At 42.3% G+C, this 13,307-nt stretch overlaps 1 pseudogene; it reads right to left on the bottom strand.

Annotated features, from left to right (window-relative positions):
* Positions 1 to 1,171: 1,171 nt before the first annotated feature.
* The window catches only part of LOC143671935 (neuroplastin pseudogene), a 133,744-nt pseudogene continuing 121,608 nt past the window's right edge, over positions 1,172 to 13,307 (bottom strand).

Raw genomic sequence — 13,307 nt, 5'->3', positions numbered from 1 at the left:
TAGAATACATATATACATTTCCATAGGGAGGAAGGGACACAGGGGTCACCGGACCCACATAGTTTCAACAATTAGATTTCAAAAGCTTCAGGGCTTTAGTTAATGGCAGTCCCACCATTTCCAAGGGCCTACGCAGAAGTCTGCCTCTCTCCAAACACAACCTCAGGGAATATTGAGGAGACCATCTTTTTCTCGGCTCCACCATCTCCAAACATTGTGGCCACACCCAGACTCTCTGCCATCTCCGAGGCACACGTTTAATCCCTCCATATGGTGGCAGCCAGGCTCTCCCCAAACCCCAAGTAATGTGCTTCACCCTCTCCAAGGCCTAAGGTGGCCTGACTCTTTCACTGCAAAGAGGTGGAAGGTCCATCCTCTGCCTTCGGGGCAAACTCACCCTCTCCATGGGCTTGGGTGGGTCCACTCTCCTGGCCCAAGGCTTCTTGACTTCAGATGTCAGCCTCCATGGTTTTGCCTCTGAAGTTATTTTTCCTCCAATGTGTCCCTTCTCTGAACCCCCCAATCTAGACTGGCAGCGGCTCTGTTTATACAGGTCCCACAGCACTCTCATTGGCTTTCTATGCAGTAGCCTTGGATCATGCCCATCAGACATAAGGAGTTTCCACAAATCCTTCCTGGATAACTCCATGTCCAATCCTGGCTTTCTCTGAAATGGCTGACTGCTTCCACATTTGGTTAAATCCTCACACAGGGCACTATTCTCTGCGGTCTCCCTTTCTGGAGGCCTAGAATTTTCCAAGACATCAATTTCTTGTTTCTTTGTACTCAAGAGTTCAGTTTTCAGCTTATCTCTCTCCTGTCACATTTCACTATAAACTATGAGGATAAACCAGGCTGCACTTTCAACATTTAATTTGGAGATCTCTTCTGCTAAATATCTAAATTTATGGCTTTTAAAATCTGTCCTCCAGTCAAAGCTACTATTCAATTGTTTTCAATGTTTTCAGCAGCTTTATTCATTAATGCAAAAAGCTCAAACACCCAAATATCCCTCAGTTAGGGAACAAACTGTGGTACATCCAAATGATAGCTACTCAGCACTGAAAAGGAAAGAACTCGCACACGCAGCAACATGGATGGGTCTCAAAGGCATTTTTCTAAATGATTTAAACAAACATTGCAAAGCCAGAAAAAAAAGGTCTGTGAACTGTGGTCCTTGGGTGGGACTCAATTTCTGCATAATGGACTGCTCACAAGTCTTCCTGTATATGAAAAGCAGTACTTAATTTGTGTTTCTCTGGCACAAGTCTTTATCTTTGTGATTGTTGGTAGAGTTGGTTTTCATTGGCCCAGCTGGTTCATCGTTGTCAGGAACTTCATCTGGCCTCTTCCTTTTCTTGTAGCGTGAAAACCAGGAATGAGGCTGCAGGCCTCCAGGAATGTTCTGCAAAGTCAGAACAGGCTGAGACTAAGGATCCGAAGTTTCAGGAAGCAGGTTTTATTTTCTATAGCCATAGGGCTCAGCTGAGTAGCCTCTGAAAGTCTGAGCCCTAAACAAAAGGCAACCTTAGCTTTTGTAGACTGTATGACATGTTAAAGACAAGGTAAACAATTGGCTGATTTAAGTTGAGAATGGCCCAGAGCTGAACCGTTGAGGGGCCCCCACCCCAGGAATGTCTTCTCTTGCCTACCTGCATCTTCACCAGTTCCTGAAGGCTAGAGGAGGGGCTTTCTATCCCAGGAATGTGTCTTATCTCACTTGCCTGCAAGGAGAGGGGGTTTGGGGATTTTCCACAGAGAGCACAGCTAAACCAGAAAGGGGGGGAGGCCTGCCTGCTACATTCTCATATACAACAATGATCAGCACAAGTATGATAATTTCAGCTAGAATTCCCAAGAAAGCCCAGAGTGAGGCCAGGTGGCTCTGCACCCTGAGGATGGTGATGACAGAGTCAGGGCCAATGGAGTTGGTTGTTTTACATTCATACTTGTCAGGGTCTTCTGTGATCTGGAGGTTCACAATGGTCAGTTCAGTATAATTTTCCTTGTTGATCACTGGCCAGAGATATTGACAATCTCCAGGAGCATACCATTCTCCTTTTTGAATCACATCCAGTCTGGATTGGGGTAGCCAACTGACTTGCAGTACATCACGGCATCCTGCCCTTCATTCTTGTTCTCGCTCTGCTTATGGCCAGTGATGTCAGGAGCAGCTTTCACTTCAATGGTGGCATTTGCTTTAGCAGCACTGACAAAGTGATATACACAGTGGTTTTCACCTGAATCCTCAGCTCTTGGCTTACTGATCCTGTATTCCACGTTGCTGACATTCTTACAAGTGGCAGGGAGTTCTACACCATTCTTTGTCCAGTAGCTGTATGAAAGGGTATGAGAGCTGGAGGTGAGGTTACATTGCAGGGTGATGGGGAGGACAAGGCTCTTTCTCTCTCAAACAATGACCTCTTCACTGGTGACAATCCTTGGCTCATTCTGAGTGGCGCCTGGCCCTGGGAGGAAGGAGCCAGACACCAGCAACAGCAAGAGGGCCAGGTCACTGGAGGGTGAAGAGCTGACATCCTCCCTAGCTGAAGACCAAAGAGCTTGGGAGGGGAGGGGAGGGAAGGAGGGGCGAGTGCGCGAGGGAGTGAGTGAGTGAGTGAGGGAGCCACTGTTCAATTTTGTCCGATTATCTGCTATTTTAAAACTAGGATCACCTTCCTTCCAGTTTGAAATAACAGATGCCTCATTTCTGTCTAGAGCTTCGTCACAGGTATCTTTTGAGTCCACATTTCTACTAATAGTCTCTTTAAAGCATTCTAGGCCTTCTCTATCAAGCTTCTCACAACTCCTCCAAAGTCTTCCCCTTATCCATTTAAAAAGCCGTTCCAACATGTTTGGTATTTGTAAACTGCAGCAGCACCCCACTCCTCAGGTACCAAAATCTGTTCTAGTTTGCTAGCTACTGGAATTCAATATACCAGAAATAGAATGGCTTTTAAAAAGGGGAATTTAATAAATTGCTAGTTTACAGTTCTAAGGCCAAGAAAATGTCCCAATTAAAACAAGTCTATAGAAATATCCAATCAAATGCATCCAGGGAAAGATACCTTGGTTCAAGAAGGCCGATGAAGTTCAGGGTTTCTCTCTCAAGTGAGAAGGCACATGACAAACACAGTCACAATTTCTCTCTCATCTGGAAAGGCACATGGTGAACACGGTCAGGGTTCCTCTCTCATCTGGAAGGGCACACGGTGGACATGGCATCATCTGCTAGCTTCTTCTCCTGGCTTCCAGTTTCATGAAGCTTCCCAGGAGGCATTTTCCTTTTTCATCTCCAAAGGTCCCTGGCTCATGGACTCTCTGCTTCATGGTGCTGCAGCGTTCTCTACTCTCTCCAAATCTCCTTCATTCTCCAAAATGTTTCCTCTTTCATAGGACTCCAGAAACTTGTGAAGACCCACTCAAATGGGTGGAGACAAGACATCACCTAATCTAGTTTAACAACCACTCTTGATTAAATCACACCTCCAGGGAGATGATCTGATTACAGTTTCAAACATACAGTATTGAGTAGGGATTATTATGCCTTTATGAAATGGGATTTAGATTAAAACATGGCTTTTCTAGGGGGCATACATCCTTTTAGACCAGCACATGTGGTTTCCAAATATTTTCTCCCATTGGGTAAGTTGCCTTTTAACCTTTTGACAAAGTCTTTTGAAGCACAAAATCTTCACATTTGAGGTGGTCTTATTTATTTTTCTTTCATTACTTGTGCTTTGGATGTAAAGTCTAACAAGTCATTGCCTTGTAGATTGTGATGGTTAGATTCATGTGTCAACTTGGCCAAGTAATGGTGCCTAGTTGTCTGCTCAAGCAACCGCTGGTCTAATTGTTACTCGAGGACATTTCATGGACTCAAATCATTATCAAATTGATTGCATCTATGGTTGATTACATCTACATTCAACTGAGGAGATTACCTTCAGCAATGAGAGATGTTTCATCAAATAGTTTGAAGGCTATAAAAGCAGAAATGAAGATTTCAGCAGTCAGAAGACAGAATTTTCATCTCCCTTTCAGCCGTCCAACTTCTCCTGGTGAATTTGACAAAACTTTTATCAGAGTTCCCACTTGTAGCCTGCCCTACAGAATTTGAACTCTTGCATCTCCCCAGTTGTGTAAAATCTCATATATTTTTTATATCTCATGACGGTTTTATAAAATCTCATAATATTTACAGATATTTCCTGTCAAGATCTGCTTCACTTAAGAAGCCTGACTAATACAGCTTTTGTACCAGGAGTGGTTATTGAGAAACAATCTTAAGAATGAGATTTCTGAATTAGTTCTGGGGTTTTTGTCATTGGTTCACTCTGGTTAGATTCAAAGGCACTAATGACTATTTACAGTAATCAAGATGGCACAGATAATCCATGGAGTGAATTAGCAATAGAAATATGCAAAATATAACTACTGAATATGACTACTAAGTTTTTATAAGAGGCAAGGCTCTGGGTGAGAGTGTTTTTTACATCTTAATACAGTTTTGTGGTGTTGAAAGTTATAATGATGTTACTGGTTGTCTCCAAATATGCTGGACACAGTTATAAAAGAAAGGGATGAGCTGAAGTCCTCAAACTTGAAACTTAAGCACTACATCAAGTATGTTCAAGTTTCTATGTGTGCCCTGAAAGAAACTCTTATTTCCTATAGCTGCAGACTTCAGATTTCTGGAAAGCAGACCCAGAGTCTCATTGTGCAAGTGGCAGAATTATAGTGTAAAATTATAATTATAACGTAAACTAAAATCACAAACTTTCAGTGCATCTGCAGTTAAAATGAGGGTATTTACTGGAAAGGAATGGGATCCTGAAAAATTGGAATGGAGACTCTGCTAGTTTCAAACTGTTATGTACCCCAGAAAAACCATGTTCTCTTTCCGAATTCAATCTTGTGGGGCCAGACTTATTGTTTAGAGTGGGTACATGTGATTAGATTGTTTTGATGGAAACTGACCCATTCAATTGTGGGTGTGGCCTCTAGATGGAGATGTGATGTTGCCCATTCAAGTTGGGTCTCGATTAGTTTACTGGAGTCCTTTAAAAGCGGAAACATTTTGCAGTTGCTTCAGAACCAACACAGACATAGACATTTGGAGATGCTTGGACTGTTGACAGAGACATTTGGAGATGAAACGAGAAATAGCCCAGGTGCCAAGCAATGATACATAGAAATATATAGAACCAGAAAAGAAGAAATACCCAACACAAAGAGATGCTAAGCTAGGAGTTAAAACCAAGAGTTTTGCCCTGGAGCAGCTAAATGTGGACACACAGACACTGAGAGAGGAAGATACTGGAATCAGAAGCTGGAAACAATGGAACCAGGAACAAGGACTAGCAGATGCCAGCCATGTAAATTCCCAGCTGACAAAGAAATCCTGGATGCCATTCAGCCTTTCTTTGGAGTTAAGGTATCTTTCTCTGGATGCCTTCGTTTGGACATTTTAAAGCCTTAGAACTGTAAATTTGTAACTTAATAAATCTCCTTTGTAAAAAACATTTCTTTTCTGGTATATTGCATTCCAGCAGTATTAGCAAACCAAAATGGGGACATATAGGTTGATAATGATATCATTGGAGACATTGAAAACCTAGATTATGATGAGCCTTTGCCAGATAAAGCCATAATGGGCTTCCCTAAGGAAACAGCCACCCAACCTCCAGCTTGTCTTGAGGAAAAATTTCCTGACCTCCATCCTGCCCTGAAGTATCTGTATCCAACTTCCACCTGAAGGAATTAACCCTACAGTGCCTGATAAACCTGTAACCACCCTTCCTTAAGGAAACAATTTCCATTCCTCTGTCTGGAGAGATTAATCCTGTTTCACCAAGTGAAACTACAAGGGTACTCTGAGGTCATTTGCTTGCAAGACACTTCTAATTCATCCCATGACCCACCCCCATCATCCCTCTTTCCTTCCAGACCTATAACTATACTTAAATCTCAAAAGGTCCCAAAAGGCAAAATGCAAAACGTGACCCATGAAGAGATGCACTATATTCCAAAAGAACTACAGTAGTTTTCCAATTTACATAGACAGAAATCAGGGGAATATGGTTGGGAATGGATATTAAGGCTATAGGATAATGGTGAAAGTGTTAGAAAGAAAGCCATACCTGAAAGAGAAAAAAATGCTCACCCGATTATGGAGAAGAAAATAATTCATTCATGATCTTGCAAGAATGGATATGCAACCAAAATGTGGTGGCTGGCACACCAAGGGACAGAAAGCAGCAGCATTTATTCCCTAAACCTAGCACACAGATTCCTCCCCTGTTTGTCCGCTGATTGGATATTCCAGAGGTTACAGCCTATCTGAGCAGTCTACCTAGTTCAAAAACCAAAAGCTCTTGCTTTTGATTATACTTTACATCCCGGTGACCCTGGTCATTACTCATTTAAACTTGTTTTTATACATATAAGGATATGGCACCAATTCTAGGCTTGCATCAGAGGCGCTCTCCTTCCTCTCCCCATGAGACTTGTTTGAGAAGATTTTGCAGCCCTTTGTTTAGTAAGTTTCATTTCTCCTACTCTGTGCCATTTTGGGTGAAGACTAAACTTAATTCTATTCTTACAATTTCCCCTTCTTTCTTCTGAACCTTTTGAGTTTTCACAATTTTGTTCTTTTTGCAAACTTGACAAGAGCTTTTTCACATTCTTCATCATAGGGATCTTCTTCTTTAGGGGGGTACAATTTTTTTTGTCTGTACTGAACAGGCATTTGCTTGGTTAGGGCAGTCTCACTAAGTCTTTGAGTTAGCCCCCATCTGCATGGGATGATGCAATTCCCAATTGCTGTGAGTGCCCTGACTACAATGATTAAAGAAGTCAAAACAGACAGTGCTACCACTTACCATTTCCTAAACCAGCTTCTAACCATTGCATGAGGGGGTTACCAATGCCTGAATTATCCATTAACCCTTCAGATAAGACTATTAGGCATTGAGGAGCTTTGGTGATAGCTCCATCTGGGGCTGTATTATTAGGGATAAATGTACAACAACTACACTTGATCAAAACGCAAACACCTCCCTTTTCAGCTAACATCATACCTGGGGCTATTCTATTTTCCCATGTCATTTGGCCAGTAGCATCCAACTGTTCTGCTATTCCTTTAACTGCATCCTTAGTGTAATTGATAAATCTCTGCTGATTTTATATATATAAAATTAATCCAATTCAAATTTCTGTTAGTGGCGATCCATCAGAATAAAGGTGATCAAATTATGCAGCTACTTGTTTTCTAGCCTTAAACTCATCTGGAATTCCCTGTGGAATCCCTCTCGTATCTAAATAAATCTGATCATCAAAGGAACTAAGTAAAATTCTTCTTTTTATTCTTTGGGTTAGAACTTCTTCTTCCTTTTCAAATGCCAAGGTGAATTTGGTCAATTGAACCAGAGCAGGTCCTCTTCCACTTCTTAGGTAATACTGGTCAGAAGATGCCCTTTACACAATACCACCAAAGGTCTGCTTAGGGTATGGTTAAACTGGAGAAATTGCTGATACTATTCTCAGTCACATTCCATGCATGTGTACACGACGTCGTGGGTCCCAAGATCCTTATCTCTAGAGCGATTAGCACAGTGGTTTCTTGGACTGAGGCAGGAAGCCAGTATGGCTTTGACTTTTCTACTCTTGATTGGAGGGAAAGAGAGGACAATGTACTACAATTTTTACCAGGAGTAATGTTCTGTAAAAGGAGTATCATACATCCGAACTCCTCTTCATGTTCTTCTATTCCTTTTGGAAAGGGCACTATAAGAGCAGTGGGTTGATATCTTGCACAAGCATAACAGTTGATTTTGTTTAGACTCTGGACTGTATATTTAATCCATTCCACCTAGGCATTTGTATTTCCATACCTTGTCTCCATTTCGATGGTTTGCTTCAAATCTTCTGCCTTAACCATCCTGACAACTTTGGAATCATTCTGAATTGGGGAACTGACCTCTCTTACCTCTGAATTCTCTGTCCTGCAGAGAGTTTTAGGGGAGACACATGGAAAGAAAGAAGAAGTGAGCTTCTTGAGAGGCAAAAAGCTGTTTATTAAAGTTATTCAGTTGATTATATACTTCTGCTACAGTAGTTGTTTTTCAAAACAAGGCTGAAGTCATACATTCCAGAGAAGTACATGTGCATGTATTTTGATCATTAACGGGACTTGTTTTTACTCAAAGTTGTTTATCAAGAATTAGCCAAGAGGGTGGGCCATGGTGGCTCAGAAAATAGAGTTCTTGCCTGCCATGCCAGCCACCAGATTCCATTCCAGGGGCCTGCCCATGGGGAAAAAAAGGAAAATAATGTAAGGGATAATATAAGGAAGGAGGACTCATTGTGAGAGGGAAAGACAGAATGCCTAGCTGGCGCAATCCCGCAAGGTTGTTTTCAACCTTGTCATGAGGTTTTCCATCATTCTACAAGAACTCAGCTGCTGGGCACTCTGCCATAGCCTCCAGCTGGGTGTCTTTTGGCGCCACTGCAGGGCTAGCTTGACAGGTTGTTACTGGTGTCGGAGAGAGAACTTGTATCCTGAACCTTCCCAGAAGGTCTTTTCCAGTGAGGTCTGTCCCCATCCTATATATTCTATCAGTTACTACCGCATCTCTGCTGCTGCCCCCTGCTGGATATTTGTCTGCTTTTTTGATGGTTATCACCACTGAGTGACACTGAAGATCTTTGCAAATCTGGTGAGGTGTTTCCTTTATACAAGGTGATTTTACTCTGTAACTGAGTGTTTGTGTTGGCGGTCCACCCCTTATGCTGGGTAATTAACCACACATAAGACCCGGAGGGGCAAGGCCCCTATGGCCAAGAGAGGTATTTGGGATTACTTCCTACTGGTTCTGGACATAGGTACTTTTTACCCCAACTCAATTGCCATTGACTCACTAAATCCCCACAGTCTATTACTCAGCAAGCATCGAACTGTACAGTCTGGGACTGTAAACCTTTGGTCACATTTATTATTAATGCAACCGGGTACCATATCTGTTTTGCAGCTTGGCACACTATAGCTAGTAAAAGTAAATTTATTGTTAGGCTAAGCTTTTAATCCTTCATCTGTTTTCTTTGGGCAGGACTCTCTGACCAGAGTCACTATTAACTATGTTAGACTAAAATACAGAATCCAAACCCTGAACTCAAAGCCCCCTTTTACCTTCCCAACTATTACCTCTCTAGAAATCTTTAAAGGGTCCAAAGTTGGAGTTATTTCCCAGAAATCAGACTGCATTATTGGGTACTTATCATCCACCTCAGATACTGGTCCTTTCACTTGGGTGTAGTGAGTCCAGCCTTTCTCTGCCATCCAGCCTGCTCTCTCAGTTGTCAACAGAACTTGATAGGGTCTTTCCCAGGCTGGTTGGAGTTTGGATTCTTTCCACAATTTGATGAGGATCCAACTGCTGGGTTGGTGCTGATGGACAGCAAATTCAAGAGGCAGGGTCTGGGCCAGCAAACTGCACTGCCTAAGGAATGACTTCTTAAGGAAGAAGTCCTTTGAATCAAAGAAGGGAGATCTCTAATTTTCCTGGGAAAAAGCAAGCCAAAGAGCATCTCATAGGGGGAGATCCCTAATTTTTTTCTAGGGGTAATTTTAATTCTTAGCAGAGCTATGTGTAGACACTTAGTAAAGATATTTCTTCAAGGTCTGATTCATTATTTCCACCCCTCCTAAGAATGGTGGTTGCCAGGGTGTGTGAAAATCCCATACAATACTTAAGCTTTGCATGACATCTGGCAGCACATGAGAAGTAAAGTGCTACCATTGTTGGTGTCAATATTTTCTACTAATCCATAGTGGGGAACAATTTGTTCAAGGGTAATCTTGGAAGTTCCTGATGCTGTAGCCAAGGCTAGAAGATACATCTCCACCTATCCTGTTAGATGGTCTACAAGAACCAGAATATAGTTTAGTCATCCTACTGGAAGCATCTTGTTGTAATTAACTTGTATGCTCTGAAATGGCCTGAGGCCTGGTTCCCTTTTGTTTTTCATTTTAATTTTGATAGGGGGAACTGCAACACCCCATTTCCCTCTCTCACCCATTCTCCTTGGATGTCCTTCTCATCTTCTTTGGTAAACAAGACTAAGACCACTTCTATTTGGCCATCCCTTACCTCCAGATTCAGTTCAATGGGTCATATCAGATCCCTTCCCAACAAGTTACTCCCAGCTTCTGGGATGTACGGCAGGGGGCTTATAATTTGGTTATCTTCCCAACAGATGTTAGTAGGTTTGAAAATGGGGACTTGAAATCCTTCCCCTCTTACCCCCTCTTGCTCCCCCCCCAAAAAAAAACTGTGAGGGAGCTACTGGAGCATTTGATCACCTTTGGGATACGGTTCAGAGAAGATCAAGCTGCCCCGGTGTCTACCAGTAATATAATTTCTTTCTGATATGTGCCCATCTTCAGATTTATTAAAGGCTCCTGGTGGGCTCTTGAGACAAGGAGCCTCTGACCCCCCACAGTCCTCAAAATTCATCAGGGGTATTATCTGACCTTCTTTCCCTAAACTTGGACACTCCTTTTTGAAATGACCAGGTTTCCCACAGTGATAACACCATGTGGAGTCCTGTACTGTTTTATCCAATTTGGCCCAAACTGCTTCCCCATATCTCCTCAGCCTCTCCTCCCTGCTTTGTCTCTGATCACTTCATGATGTGGTCAACCATGCTCAGCATGACTTTAAGTTTTTGGCTTCTGCCTTTTCTCCTCCCTTCTTACAAATACTTCTGAGACTCTCTCAATAACTCCTCCAGAGGTTTATCCATCTGTCCATCCATCTATTTTCTGAATTTTTTTCTGAATGTCAGGCTAAGACCCCTTTACATTGCTGAACTTTAGCATTCCTTGAGCCACAGTACTATCAGGGTCATTCCTGAGTATTTCATTCACTTGGTCCCTCAACCTTTGCTGGTAAGCAGAGGCACTTTCATCATTTTCTTGAGTCACTTCAAAGGTCCTATTTAAGTTCTGAGATTTGGGTACAGCCAGTTTTATTCTTTGTATAATGAGGTCTCTAAGAGCCTTCATTTGTGCTCTATTTTCCTGATCATTATTATCCCAATTGGGGTTTACATTGGGGAATTTTTGCTCTGCTACCATTATCCCTTGTCTGGACAGCTGCTGTCTCTCCCATTCGTTCATAGCCACACTCTTCACCATTCCCCTTTCTTCTCCCATAAAGAGGATATTTAAAGTGGACATAAGTTTGGGCCAGGTATATAAACTGGGGCATAAGAACTGATCCAATTGTTCAGCTAACCCTGCTGGGTTATCCTTTAATGATTTCCTTTCTCTGTTAAAGTTCCTTACTTCTGTGCTATTCAATGAAGTGGTTTCTCCTGGTCTAATAGTTACTTCTCTCAGAGGGTATAGGGACTCAGCAAGTCAATGTTCTTTCACCCTTTCTTCCTCAGGGGCCTCTGTAAATAAAAACTTTGTATGTCTTTCTTACACTGTTCCAACTCCTTCCTTAATTATTGGTGGATTGTAACAGGTGGGGCAGTGGGCCCCGATTGGCCCACCATTTCCCTAGGGTGGAACGTGGGTTAGTTCCATTGAGACTTCAGGTCCAGCCGTCCCTGCCCTGGGTGGGTGGGGGAGCATAGGGTGGGGGAAGGTTCAACAAAGGATCCCAGGCCCTAATTTCTAAAGATTTAATCTCTGGATCTGGGTTTTAATTTTTATGGGATAAAGTGTGGTCCCCCATCCTTTTAGCGAACACATAGCATAATCAGACTCCTCTTTGGAGAAGGGTTTCTTTCCATTAACATAAAGTAAGAGGTCAACACAGAGCCAGTCCTCATCTGCCCCATATTTTGGCCAGAATACATTGGGTGGCACAATGCTTTCTTTTGTTCTAATGTGACAGCAGTATTTAATAATTTTCTTTTTGTCGTTACCCTTGTTTCGACTATCAGTTCAATGTTCTAACATTCTCCCTAATGGACTATCGAGAGGAATGTTCCTGGAGGACTCTATAGATACCCCATTCTATTTTTCCCTGGCCAGCCAACTGCCCCTTTTATCAGTTCTGAGTCTTGCCTGGATTTCTTTCTCTCACCACCATTTCACTTCATCCATCTCCAGCCCTTTACCTTGCTGGGGAAAGGAACAGTGGATTGGGACTCTGCACTTGCTTACTCAACCTCAGGCTTATCAGAATTTTTTTGACCACTGAGATAATACTTAATAGTCCTTTTTCTTATCTTGGTCCATGCCCAGAGTTACCTGGTCACTGTGAGGCAGATTTTCCCTTCACCCTTTTCTTGCTCACTATTGGTGGGTCCAAGCATCTGGTCTTGGGTCCTTCTGACTGTTGAAAGTGGACCCCAAGGGCAGAACATGAAGCCATTCAACCGTTAGAGTGCACCTTCCCTTCATCCTCCCTGAAGGTCCTCCTCCAAAGCCTCTGATCCTGGACAAGCCCCCAGAATTGTTAGGAAAAAGCTGTACCTGAAAGAGAATAAATGCTTACCCAATTGTGAAGAAGAAAAGAATTTATTCATGATCTTGTAAGAATGGACATGCAACCAAAATGTGGTGGCTGTGGCATCAAGTGACAGAAAGCAGCAGCATTTATTCCCTAAACCTAGCACACAAGTCCCTCCCCTGTTTCTCTGCTGTACCTCTGGGTACTCCAGAGGTACAGCCTATCCAAGTAGTCTACCTAGTTCAAATCTTCTACCAAAAGTTCCCACTTTTGATTATACTTTACATTCCAGTGACCCTGGTCATTACTTATTTAAACTTGTTTTTACCCATATAAGGATCTGATGCCAATTCTAGGTTTATATCAGAGGTCTTCTCCTTCTCCTGCCCATGCCTCAGATCAGTATCTGGGAAGATTTTGTAGCCCTTTATTTAGTATGTTTCATTTCTCCCATTCCATGCCATTTTGTGTGAAAGCTGAACTTAATTCTATTCTTTATGGAAGGAATATGAAGTTGAATGAGACTAAGTTTATTGATTATGGGACCACTAGGTAGAGATATTGGATTCATTGTTGTAGCTTGAGGGGTTAAAAAGGGCTTTAAGAGTTTGCTTGGTTGATTGTTTAAAATATGGATCAAAACGTGGCTGAAATTACCTGAGATTGAAATGCCAAAATTTCTCTGGCATTATGTAGATGAGGGGATCCCAAGGCTTAGAGAGATTGGTATGTTAAATGGGATTTACCATAAAGACTTCTCACCCACCCCAGGAATGTCTAGAGGGCACACTTTACAGCAGGATAAAACTTGTGAGACTTTAACTGAGAAATTAGGAA

The sequence above is a fragment of the Tamandua tetradactyla genome, chromosome X (genome assembly GCF_023851605.1).
Source record: "Tamandua tetradactyla isolate mTamTet1 chromosome X, mTamTet1.pri, whole genome shotgun sequence".
NCBI classification, from domain to species: domain Eukaryota; kingdom Metazoa; phylum Chordata; class Mammalia; order Pilosa; family Myrmecophagidae; genus Tamandua; species Tamandua tetradactyla.
Note: the sequence above shows the minus strand (reverse complement) of the source record. Positions and strands in the feature narration are given on the sequence as shown.